General features: G+C 38.1%; 1 protein-coding gene across 2 annotated transcripts in view; it reads right to left on the reverse strand.

Moving 5' to 3' along the window:
* The window catches only part of parvb (parvin, beta), a 137,347-nt gene that overhangs the window by 100,720 nt on the left and 23,897 nt on the right, over positions 1-12,730 (reverse strand). The window lies entirely within an intron of this gene.

A 12,730-nucleotide genomic window follows, 5' to 3' on the forward strand; every position in this document is an offset into this window, starting at 1 on the left:
CCAACTGGAGTGACTGAACAACAACACAGATAACAGTTTTTTGAGGTAGTTTTTTCTTGCATTACTGAGTATTTCCATTTTATGCAACTTTACACATCTACTATTATTAGTTACCAACTCCACTAGGCCTGAAATATATTTTGTACGTTTTAATCCCCTGGATCATGCTACAAACATGATGACCTTAACATGATGCATTGCTGTGTCCGTTATCATATAATTGCCACTTTGGACAGTGGCTGTGTTTTTTTTGTTTACATAGGCTTGCATGAATGAGACAGTGGATGTTTATGGATTGGTCATTGACTCTTTGAGTAAATCGATTCGTTCAAAATGCTGAATCATTTGTGTCTCTTACAGCGACAAGAGTTTAACCCTTGTTCAAGTTTAAGGCCTTGTCTTTTTGGATATATATATTTTTTTTAAATTCCAAAATATGCATACAACCCATATATTTTAAATGTATTGTTTGCTTTAAATTAAATTAAGATTGTATGTTCATCTGAATTGTAAATAATTTATTCCTGTATAAAATAAAAACACATTTGAACTTTCTTTCTTAATCAATGTAGAATGTGTAATTGAAAAATAAACAGATTAGGGCTCCGAAGACAATAAATGAAAATCAATGCGATATGGTGAATGTCCAAAAGATGGCTCCCACAGACTGTTTTTAAATGAGGTTGGATAAATATGTTTTGCTTTTAGACAGTGTGTGCGTGTGATTTTAGTTGGGTGACAGTTGTAGGTTACAGTTTGACAGGAGTTTACAGTTTGACAAAAGCACTTTGTTGTGTTTTATTGCGACTGTACACACATATAAGTAAACAATTTGCAGTTTGAATGATGTCCTCTATGAACAAAATGACAGAGTATGTTTTTATGTGTAACAATGTTCAATCTCACACACACACACACACACACACACACACACACACACACACACACACACACACACACACACACACACACACACACACACACACACACACACACACACATATTGCATCATTGCAATCTTGACATCGCAGCCTGTTCATTATAGCCTTAATAATATATAATGATAAAATAGTCAACCTAACATTACCTAACACTAGTGCCTATTCTTTAGATACTAGTGCTTATTCTTTAGATATTCTTTTGAATACGTATTAGTAGCTAATGAATAAGTACTGGTATCTATTTAATAGGTACTAGTATCTAATGACTTAGTACTAGTATTTATTGAATAAATACTAGTATCTATTAATAGGTACTAGTATCTAAAAGGTCATTTTCTCTCTCTCTCTCTCTCTCTGAGCCAATATGGCAAGCCGTTTTAACATTTAATCATTTTAACCTACTAGTCTCTATTTTCATGCTACTAGTACTTATTTTTTAGATACTAGTATCTATTCCATTAAGTACTAGCACTTATTCATTAGCGACTAGTGCTTATTCTGTTTAGAATATTCAAAGTGCTTATTAAATTTTTATGCTTATTTATATTTTCAGAGCAGAAAATCCGATTTTTCTGCTTATTCAATATTGCATCTAAAATGTAAGTGACTTGACGTGTGTGTGTGTGTGTGTGTGTGAGAGAGAGAGAGAGAGATTGTGTCTGTTACAGTGACAAGAGTTTAACCCTTTAAGGCCTTGTCTTTTTGGATATATATCTTTTTTTATTACAAAATGTGCATACAACCCATATATTTTAAATGTATTGTTTGCTTTAAATTAAATTAAGATTGTATGCTTGGTAATTTAACCTAAATAAATTTAAAATGAATGTGCTATATTTCAGATTAATATAGCCTATTTGTTTTCCTTCATTTTAATCAACACTAACTTTATTCTCATCTGAATTATAAATAACTTATTTCTGTATAAAATAAAAAATCCCGAATAATCCAGACCAACCAGAGCGCACTATTTCTACAACATCATCAGTGCTGAGGCGGAACTACCAAAGCCGTTCGGCAGATAGCGAGCAGATATTTTGATATTTTGTGTCACGTTGTGCACAATAACCCTAAAGGCACCAGGGTGGCGGTGCCACCGGCTTTTTATATATATATATATATATATATATATATATATAAATATAGCTGCGAGCAGCGATGAAGGGCCAAAGCCGGCGGCACCGCCACCCCGGTGCCTTTAGGTAACTAAAGGCACCGGGGTTGCGGTGGCACCGGCTTGGGCCCGTAATCGCTGCTCGCAGCTATATTTATATATATATATATATATATATATATATATTTTTTTTTTTTTTTCTCCTCTTTTATTTTTCTTACGACTATTCGGGCACTTTTGGGGCTCTTAACGTGCACGAAAACTCTTGAAACTTTGCACACGGGTCAGAACCCGCGGCCATCAGGGTCGGGGTGAAGATGGTACCCGGGCGTGGCAGGGGGGCTCGACAGCGCCCCCTGGAATGGGCTCCGAAAACTTGGTCCATAAATCAAACACGCTTGTATGTAAGAATATGAAACTCGGTACACATATAGACCTCATCGGTTCATATATACTTCATGCTCTTACTTTTTACCCCAGCCCAACAGGAAGTCGGCTATTTAGGGTTGTTTGTAAAACGCATGCAATGGAATTTAAAGTACTTCTCCTAGAGAATTCAAAGAAATGCCACGAAACTCGGTCAGCATGAAGTCAAGACATTGAGGATGAAAAATTGCGAGGGGATTTTTGATATCTCGAACGGTTTGGCCGTGGCGGGGAAACGAAATTATGGCGAGAAACGTGAAACAGGAAGTGTGTTATAACTTCTGCATACATTAACTGATCTTGATGAAACTTCACCAGTGTGTTCGCTGTAAGAGGCCGATCACATGGATGTGACTATTGTGAGTCAAAGTTATAGCGCCACCAACTGGCAGCAGGAAGTGTGTCACTTTCAAAATGCTTCGAAATCACCCTCTTATTTTAACCCAATTTGCTTCAAACTTCATCTGTATAATGTAAACATACGCCAGATGTAGACCTGTGAATGGATTCTTGATATCTTTGATACTGTTGCCGTGGCAACACATCAAACTTTAAAATTCTTTTTTGATGCTTTTGAGACTCTTAGCATGCTTGAAATTGCATGAAACTCGACAGACATGTCACATATATTAGCCAGTAGACATGTGCAAAGTTTCAGGAACGGGCGTGGTGCAGGGTCTCAGTAGCGCCACCTTTTGACAAAAGTGAGAGGGTTAGTTTCATAGTTTTACCTGCAATCTTAAAACTCGGTAGGCATATTGTTCAGATCAAGCCGGACAACTTTCTAATTTACAGTTTTTGGTTCCGAACAACAGGAAGTCAGATATTTTGGTTTGAATGGGATGTTTTGGAGTAATCTCTGTCCCTCTCTCCCTCTCTCTGCATACCTCTGTGTCTGTGGGGGGAGGGGGATGTGTCTGTTTGAGTGACAAAGCTTTTAATTATTGTTGATCAAGGTTTCGGGGGCTTTTGGGGCCCTTAACATCCTCTAAAACTCTTGAAACTTTGCACACGGGTCAGAACCCGTGGCCATCAGGGCCGGACTGAAGCTGGTACCCGGGCGTGGCAGGGCGGACCGACAGCGCCCCCTGGACTGGGATTCGAACACTTGTCCATAAATCAAAGACACTTGCATGTAATAATATGAAACTGTGTACACTTATAGATCTCATTGGGTTAAACAACTTTCGTGCTCTAAGTTTTACGACATCCCAACAGGAAGCCGGCTATCATGGTTTGTTTGGAAACGCATACCCCTGAAATTCTATTTAATTCTCCTTGGGAATTGATCGGATTTCAAGCAAACTCGGTCAGCATGACGTCAAGACATTGATGATGCTAAATTCCGGAGGGATTTTTGATATCTCGAACGGTTTGGCCGTGGCGAGGAAATTAATTTTATGACTAAAAAAGGACACATAAAGTGTGTTATAACTTTGCTCGTTTTACCTACAGTTACAAAACTTGCCACGCATATTGTTCTCATCAAGCCAATCGACTTTCTAATTTAAAGTCATTAGCTCAGAGCAACAGAAAGTCAGATATTGTAGTTTGAATGGATTTCTTGTCCCCCTGCCATTCTGTTTGTGTGTGTGTCTGTGTGGGGAGGGGAGCAGAGGGGAGGGGAGGGAGGGAGGGTTGGTGTCTGTGTTTATGTGTGTGTGTGTGTGTGTGTGGCTGGCTGTATGATTTTTCCTGCATTAAAGGATAAAGAAATCTCTAAGTCCTTGTCTTTTCGCATAACAATTTTTGTATTTTTTTTTAAATGACAAAATATGCATCACTCCTCTTAAGTGGTTTATTTTATTCCCACCAAACTTTTTCAACATGATGAAAATACATTAAAGAAGCATAATTGTGAATATCTATTGAATATCTCTAATTGTTTTGCTATGGCGAGGGATTAAAGTCATGTAAAAAAAAAAAAAAAAAACTAAAAGCTTCATATCTTCTAAAAATGTAATTATACACCATTTATTTCTAGATAAAATTATACAAATATCAGAACTAAACCCATTTTATTCTTGTTTTCAATTTAACAATAATGTACAAGTTTAAAAACAGCCAGGATGCACTATTCAGTTAAAAAATAAATATATCAAATAATACATAGGGCTATACTGCCCTCTTGTGTTCAAAATCAGGTAGGCCTGTTGTATTTAAATATAGGTAGCTGCTATGTGACTCCGAGAATTTTTTCTCACCGGTTATTTGACGTGTAACACCGGGGGCTTTTATATCGCTAAGTTAAAAGTGAAAGTAAAGTAAGGACATTTATAGTGGTGGCGCTCGCAGTGCGCTCGAATGAATTTCTATGGAAGTAGAAATGAAAAAACGTTCGCTCTGTTTTGCTCGCTCGTCGCCATGGATGCGCACTGTAATGAATGCCACTGCAGCCGCATACTTTTTAGTGTCACTTTAAAATTAGTGCAATATCGGGGGCCAATTGCTTGAATTGTGAGTTCAATAGTCTATTATTTTTCACGGAAAACACAACAACAAAAGAGTACAATGACAGATTCGCTTAAATAGGCGCTTTTACATAAAATAGCCTATTCCGTCATCATCTTTTCAGTCAGCACTTCACTCTCGTGATTAATGAAATTTATTGCTGATATTTGCTGCAACTTTCGTTCCGCTCACAATTTAGTAAGCAAACACGCTTCAAATGTGTTTTTATTTTATTTTTGTGTATATGTGTGTGTATATATATATATATAGCTTATGTTTCAAATATGAGTTAATTAACAATCGTTTGAAAGAATGATACTTTTAAACATATCACTAAACCATCATTAGGTGTCGCCAGGCGACCGTCTTAATGAGCGAGTCATTGATTCATTTGTTCGAACGATTCGTTCGAACGGCTGAGTCATTCATGAATGAGACAGATTATGGATTGGTCATTGAATCTTTGAGTCAACCGATTCGTTCAAAATGCTGAATCATTCAGTAATGAGAACGCGTTGCTGTGAGATGCTCGATGGTTCTGCTGTGATCTTTGTTTAACTATTTTCGCTGCTGAAACAGAAAAAAGTCAATATTGCATCTAAAATGTAAGTGATTTGACTTGTGTGTGTCTGTGTCTGTGTCTGTGTCTGTGTGTGTGTGTGTGTGTGTGTGTGTGTATGATTGTGTCTGTTACAGTGATTGTTTAACCCTTGTTAAAGTTTAGGCTGTCTTTTTGGATATATATCGTTTTATATAAAAAAAATAGGCATACAACCCATATATTTTAAATGTATTGTTTGCTTTAAATTACATTAAGATTTGTATGTTTGGTAATTGAACCTGAATGAATTTTAAATGAATGTGCTATATTTCAGAGTTTTCCTTAAAATTTGAACTAACTTTATTCTCATCTGAATGATAGACTATTTATTTTTGTATAAAATAAAAAAGAGATTTTGGTTGGGTGACAGTTGTAGTTTACAGTTTGACAAAAGCACAATGTTGTGTTTTATTGCGATTGTACACAAATATAAGTAAACACTTTGCAGTTTGAATAATGTCCTGTATGAACAAAAGGACGGAGTATGTTTTAATGTCTACATTGTTCAATCACGTTTCACACACACACACACACACATACACACACACAAACTTTTTTCTAATCAGATCAGGCAAGTAATATTCTGTCTTGGCACACTTGATTTAACTTTCAATCTTGTGTACTTATTTCATGTGTCCATTAAGTCCATGAGACCGTAGGGTGTCTCATTTTTCATTTTAGGTTTCAGAAGGTTGCTCACGCATATGATATGTGCCCTCAATGCACACTTTTGCAGAGCCCACACCAATGCAAGCTCTACAGTACACATCTTCTCAACAGTCAAAGCGGGGTTAAGTTATTGCCCGTCATGCACAGTAACCCTAAAGGCACCAGGGTGGTGGTGCCACCGGCTTGTTTATATATATATATATATATATATATATATATATATATATATATATAAATATAGCTGCGAGCAGCGATGAAGGGCCAAAGCCGGTGGCACCGCCACTCCGGTGCCTTTAGGTAACTAAAGGCACCGGGGTTGCGGTGCCACCGGCTTGGGCCCGTAATCGCTGCTCGCAGCTATATTTATATATATATATATATATTAAGATTTATTTTCTTTGATTTGATTTTGTTTTATATAATTTATTTATTTCGATTTTGTATTTTTATTTAAATACTATTATTTATTTAGAGCAGGTACAGCTAAGTGTGCGATGCTTTTGCTATTTCAGAGGGAAAAAAACACATTTTATTTCAAAAAGGCTTTTCAATTAAATAAAATGTTCAAGCTTTGTTTTCGTTTTATTATTTTGTTTGTTTTAAGCTTTGTTTAATTTATATTGTTAATCATCTGACACAAAACAAATGCATAAAGTATCATTTTAACTTTTAAAAAACTATTAACATTTGTTAATAGTACATTGCCTGTCTTTTGTTAATAGGACAAAACATAGTTATTATATTTTATAATATTTTATAAATATATAAAATAAACATTTGTAATGAAATCGTTCAAAAAAATGATATTAGCATTGTTTTAAACTTTGAAATAGAAGTAGCGCAATGCCTGGCCACTCCCGCGCCGCCTCCTTTTCACAATCCGAGGGAACCGTCTCCGGAATATTAACCTCACTCCTAGAAGTCCAATTCTCATTATTCATGCCTCTTACCTGGGATTGATTGCACACACACACACACACACACACACACACGCATGCACGCACGCACTCACACGCACACACACACACACACACACGTGTCAAGTCACTTACATTTTAGATGCAATATTGACTGTTCTTCTGTTTCAGCAGCGAAAATAGTTAAACAAAGATCACAGCAGAACCATTGCATCTCACAGCAACGTGTTTTCTCATTACTGAATGATTCAGCATTTTGAACAAATTGGTTGACTCAAAGATTCAATGACCAATCCATAAACATCTGTCTCATTCATGAATGACTCAGTCGTTCAAACGAATCGTTTGAACGAATGAATCAATGACCCGCTCATTAAGACGGTCGCCTGGCGACACCTAGTGACGGTTTAGTGTTATTTGATTATACACTCAAAATATTCCACAACAAATCCTTTAAATTTAATGATATTCAGAACAGAACACGAATAAAAAAATAACTATAATAAAGCCAAAACGAAATAATTTAAAACAAAAGTAAAAGTAAGTGGTGTTAGGCTCACGTAAATCTCTCTTTAGAATCTAAATGTTGCAACATTTGCGATGTATTTGGATGCTAAACTATTCTTTATTACAGGCTTTGTACTTCACTCACGTTCCAATATCGACGGAAAAAATCATCCTCTTCACTTGTGCAAAAATGTGCTTGGAAAAATCACAGTGGAGCGGTGCTTACTGTGAATGATACAAATTGTACTACTGACTATTTCAACATAGCAGTGTAATTTGTATATGTTAGGTTGAATGTTTTATTATTGTGTGTGTGTGTGTGTGTGTGTGTGTGTGTGTTTGTGTGTGTGTGTGTGTGTGTGTGTGTGTGTCAGTGTGTGTGTGGGGGTCTGGGTGGCTCAGCGCGATTGAACAGTGAAACATACTCCGTCATTTTCTTCATACAGGACATCATTCAAACGTCAAAGTGTTTACTTATATTTGTGTACACTCGCAATAAAACACAACATTGTGTTTTTGTTAAATAAATTAAAGTAATACGTCCCCCGAAATGGCGCTAATTTTAAAATGAAACTAAAATGCTCACGGCTGCACGGGCATTCATAACTCTGCGCGCCCACGGTGAGGGACGAGCAGAACAGAGCGAACGTTGTTTAGTTCATTCCTACTTCCATAGGAATTAATTGAAAAAGCTCACTCTACTCTGCACCATTATTAATGAATTGTGCAGACGTCCTTATTTTACTTTCGCTTTTTACCTGATTTTGAACACAAGAGGGCAGTATAACACTATGTATGATTTGGAAAAAAAAATTTTTTGACTAAACAACCATTCTGGCTGTTTTTAAACTTAAACATTATTCTCTAATTGCTCTCACCATGCCCGTTTCTGAAACTCTGCACATGTCTACTGTCTAATAAATGTGATGTGTCTGTCGGGTTTCATGCAATTTCAAGTATGTTAAGAGTCTCAAAAGCATCAACAAAGAATAATAAAGTTTGATGCGTTGCCACGGCAACAGTATCTAAGATATCAATAATCCTTTCTCAGGTCTACATCTGCCGTGTGTCTACATTATACACATAAAGTTTGAAGCAAATTGGGTAAAAATAAGAGGGTGATTTCAAAGCCTTTAGGAAGTGACACACTTCCTGCTGCCAGTTGGTGGCGCTATAACTTTGACTCACAATAGTCACATCCATGTGATCGGACTCTTACAGCGAACACACTGCTGAAGTTTCATCAAGATCAGTTAATGTATGCAGAAGTTATAACACACTTCCTGTTTCCTTTATTCGCCATAAATTCGTTTCCTCGCCACGGCCAAACCGTTCGAGATATCAAAAATCCCCTGGCAACTTTTCATCCTCAATGTCTTGACTTCATGCTGACCGAGTTTCGTGGCGATTGGTTGAATTCTCTAGGAGGAGTATATCGAATTCCAGGGGCATACGCTTCCAAACAAACCATAATAGCCGACTTCCTGTTGGGCTGGGGTAAAAAGTAAAAGTACAAAGGATATATGAATCGATGAGATCTATATGTGTACCGAGTTTCATATTATTACATTCAAGCGTGTTTGATTTATGGACCAAGTTTTCGGACCCTGTTCCAGGGGGCGCTGTCGAGCCCCCCTGCCACGCCCGGGTACCAGCTTCAGCCCGGCCCTGATGGCCGCGGGTTCTGACCCGTGTGCAAAGTTTCAAGAGTTTTTGAGCATGTTAAGGGCCCCAAAAGTGCGCTGAGAGTCTCAAAAGTATCCAAAAAGAATATTAAAGTTTGATGCGTTGTCACGGCAACAGCATCTAAGATATCAACAATCCTTTCACAGGTCTACATCTGGCGTGTGTTTACATTATACAGATGAAGTTTGAAGCAAATCGGGTAAAAATAAGAAGGTGATTTCAAAGCATTTTGAAAGTGACACACTTCCTGCTGCCAGTTGGTGGCGCTATAACTTTGACTCATAATAGTCACATCCATGTGATCGGGCTCTTACAGCGAACACACTGCTGAAGTTTCATTAAGATCAGTTAATGTATGCTGAAGTTATAACACACTTCCTGTTTCACGTTTCTCGCCATAAATTCGTTTCCTCGCCACGGCCAAACCGTTCGAGATATCAAAAATCCCCTGGCAATTTTTCATCCTCAATGTCTTGACTTCATGCTGACCGAGTTTCGTGGCATTTCTTTGAATTCTCTAGGAGAAGTACTTTAAATTCCATTGCATGCGTTTTACAAACAACCCTAAATAGCCGACTTCCTGTTGGGCTGGGGTAAAAAGTAAGAGCATGAAGTATATATGAACCGATGAGATCTATGTGTACCGAGTTTCATATTATTACATGCAAGCGTGTTTGATTTATGGACCAAGTTTTCGGACCCCGTTCCAGGGGGCGCTGTCGAGCCCCCCTGCCACGCCCGGGTACCATCTTCAGCCCGGCCCTGATGGCCGCGGGTTCTGACCCGTGTGCAAAGTTTCAAGAGTTTTTGAGCATGTTAAGGGCCCCAAAAGTGCGCTAAGAATCTCAAAAGTATCCAAAAAGAATATTAAAGTTTGATGCGTTGTCACGGCAACAGCATCTAAGATATCAACAATCCTTTCACAGGTCTACATCTGGCTTGTGTCTACATTATACACATCAAGTTTGAAGCAAATAGGGTAAAGCGTGTTGGATATATGGACCAAATTGTCTGACCCGTTCAAGGGGGCGCTGTCGAGCCCCCCTGCCACGCCCGGGTACCAGCTTCAGCCTGGCCCTGATGGCCGCGGGTTTTGTCCCGTGTGCAAAGTTTCAAGAGTTTTCGAGCACGTTAAGAACCCCAAAAGTGCCCGAAAGCATAAAAAAGCATGAAAAAGCTTAAAAAAAGGAATATTAATGTTTGATGCATTGCCATGGCAACAGTATCTAAGATATCAATAATCCTTTCACAGGTCTACATCTGGCGTGTGTCTACATTATGCACATGAAGTTTGAAGCAAATCGGGTAAAAATAAGAGGGTGATTTAAAAGCATTTTGAAAGTGACACACTTCCTGCTGCCAGTTGGTGGCGCTATAACTTTGACTCACAATAGTCACATCCATGTGATCGGGCTCTTACAACGAACACACTGCTGAAGTTTCATCAAGATTAGTTAATGTATGCAGTAGTTATAACACACTTCCTGTTTCACGTTTCTCGCCATAATTTCGTTTACTCGCCACGGCCAAACCGTTCGAGATATCAAAAATCCCCTGGCAATTTTTCATCCTCAGTGTCTTGACTTCATGCTGACCGAGTTTCGTGCCGTGTGTTTGAATTCTCTAGGAGGAGTATTTCACATTCCATTGCATGTGTTTTCCAAACAACCCTTAATAGCCGACTTCCTGTTGGGCTGGGGTAAAAAGTAAGAGCATGAAGTATATATGAACCGATGAGATCTACATGTGTACCGAGTTTCATATTATTACATGCAAGCGTGTTTGATTTATGGACCAAGTGTTCAAACCCCGTTCCAGGGGGCGCTGTCGAGCCCCCCTGCCACGCCCGGGTACCAGCTTCAGCCCGGCCCTGATGGCCGCGGGTTCTGAGATGTGTGCAAAGTTTCAAGAGTTTTCGAGCACGTTAAGGCCCCCAAAAGTGCCCAAAAGGTAGTAAAATAATAATAAATATAGCTGCGAGCAGCGATTACGGGCCCAAGCCGGTGGCACCGCAACCCCGGTGCCTTTAGTTACCTAAAGGCACCGGAGTGGCGGTGCCGCCGGCTTTGGCCCTTCATCGCTGCTCGCAGCTATATTTATATATATATATATATATATATATATATATATATATAAACAAGCCGGTGGCACCGCCACCCCGGTGCCTTTATATATATATATATATATATATATATATATATAAACAAGCCGGTGGCACCGCCACCCCGGTGCCTTTAGGGTTACTGTGCATGACGGGCAATATCGTAACTCCGCTTTGACCTTTGAGAAGATGCGTGCTGTAGAGCTTGCATTGGTGTGGGCTCTGCAAAAGTGTGCATTGAGGGCACATATCAACCACAAAGTATGCGTGAGCAACCTTCTGAAACCTAAAATGAAAAATGAGACACCCTACGGTCTCATGGACTTAATGGACACATGAAATAAGTACACAAGTTTGAAAGTTATATGAAGTGTGCCAAGACAGAATATTACTTGCCTGATCTGATTAGAAAAATAGTTGGTGTGTGTGTGTGTGTGTGTGTGTGTGTGTGTGGCGTGATTGAACAATGTAGACATAAAAACATACCCCGTCCTTTTGTTCATACAGGACATTATTCAAACTGCAAAGTGTTTACTTATATTTGTGTACAATCGCAATAAAACACAACATTGTGCTTTTGTCAAACTGTAAACTACAACTGTCACCCAACCGAAATCTCTTACACACACACACACACACACACACACACACACACACACACACACACACACACACACACACACACATAGTTTAAAAGCAAAAAAAATCTTTTGGACATTCATCATATTGCATTTGTTTTCATTTATTGTCCTCGATCAGAGCCCTAATCTGTTTATTTTTTCAGTTACACATTCTACATTGATTAAAAAAGAAAAATCAAATGTGTTTTTATTTTATACATAAATAAATAATCTATCATTCAGATGAGAATAAAGTTAGTGTTAGTTCAAATTTTAAGGAAAACAAATATATGATCTGAAATATAGCACATTCATTTATAATTCATTCAGGTTCAATTACCAAACATACAAATCTCAATGTAATTTAAAGCAAACAATACATTTAAAATATATGGGTTGTATGCTATTTTTTTTATATAAAAAGATATATATCCAAAAAGACAAGGCCTAAACTTTAACAAGGGTTAAACAATCACTGTAACAGACACAATCATACACACACACACACACACACACAGACACACACACACACGTCAAATCACTTACATTTTAGATGCAATATTGACTTTTTTTCTGTTTCAGCAGCGAAAATAGTTAAACAAAGATCACAGCAGAACCATCGAGCATCTCACAGCAACGCGTTCTCATTACTGAATGATTCGTTGATTCGTACTGATATCGAATCGTTTGAACGAAT

This window comes from Rhinichthys klamathensis, unplaced genomic scaffold (assembly GCF_029890125.1).
Source record: "Rhinichthys klamathensis goyatoka isolate OS25496 unplaced genomic scaffold, OSU_Roscu_1.1 h1tg000341l_1, whole genome shotgun sequence".
NCBI classification, from domain to species: Eukaryota; Metazoa; Chordata; class Actinopteri; order Cypriniformes; family Leuciscidae; genus Rhinichthys; species Rhinichthys klamathensis.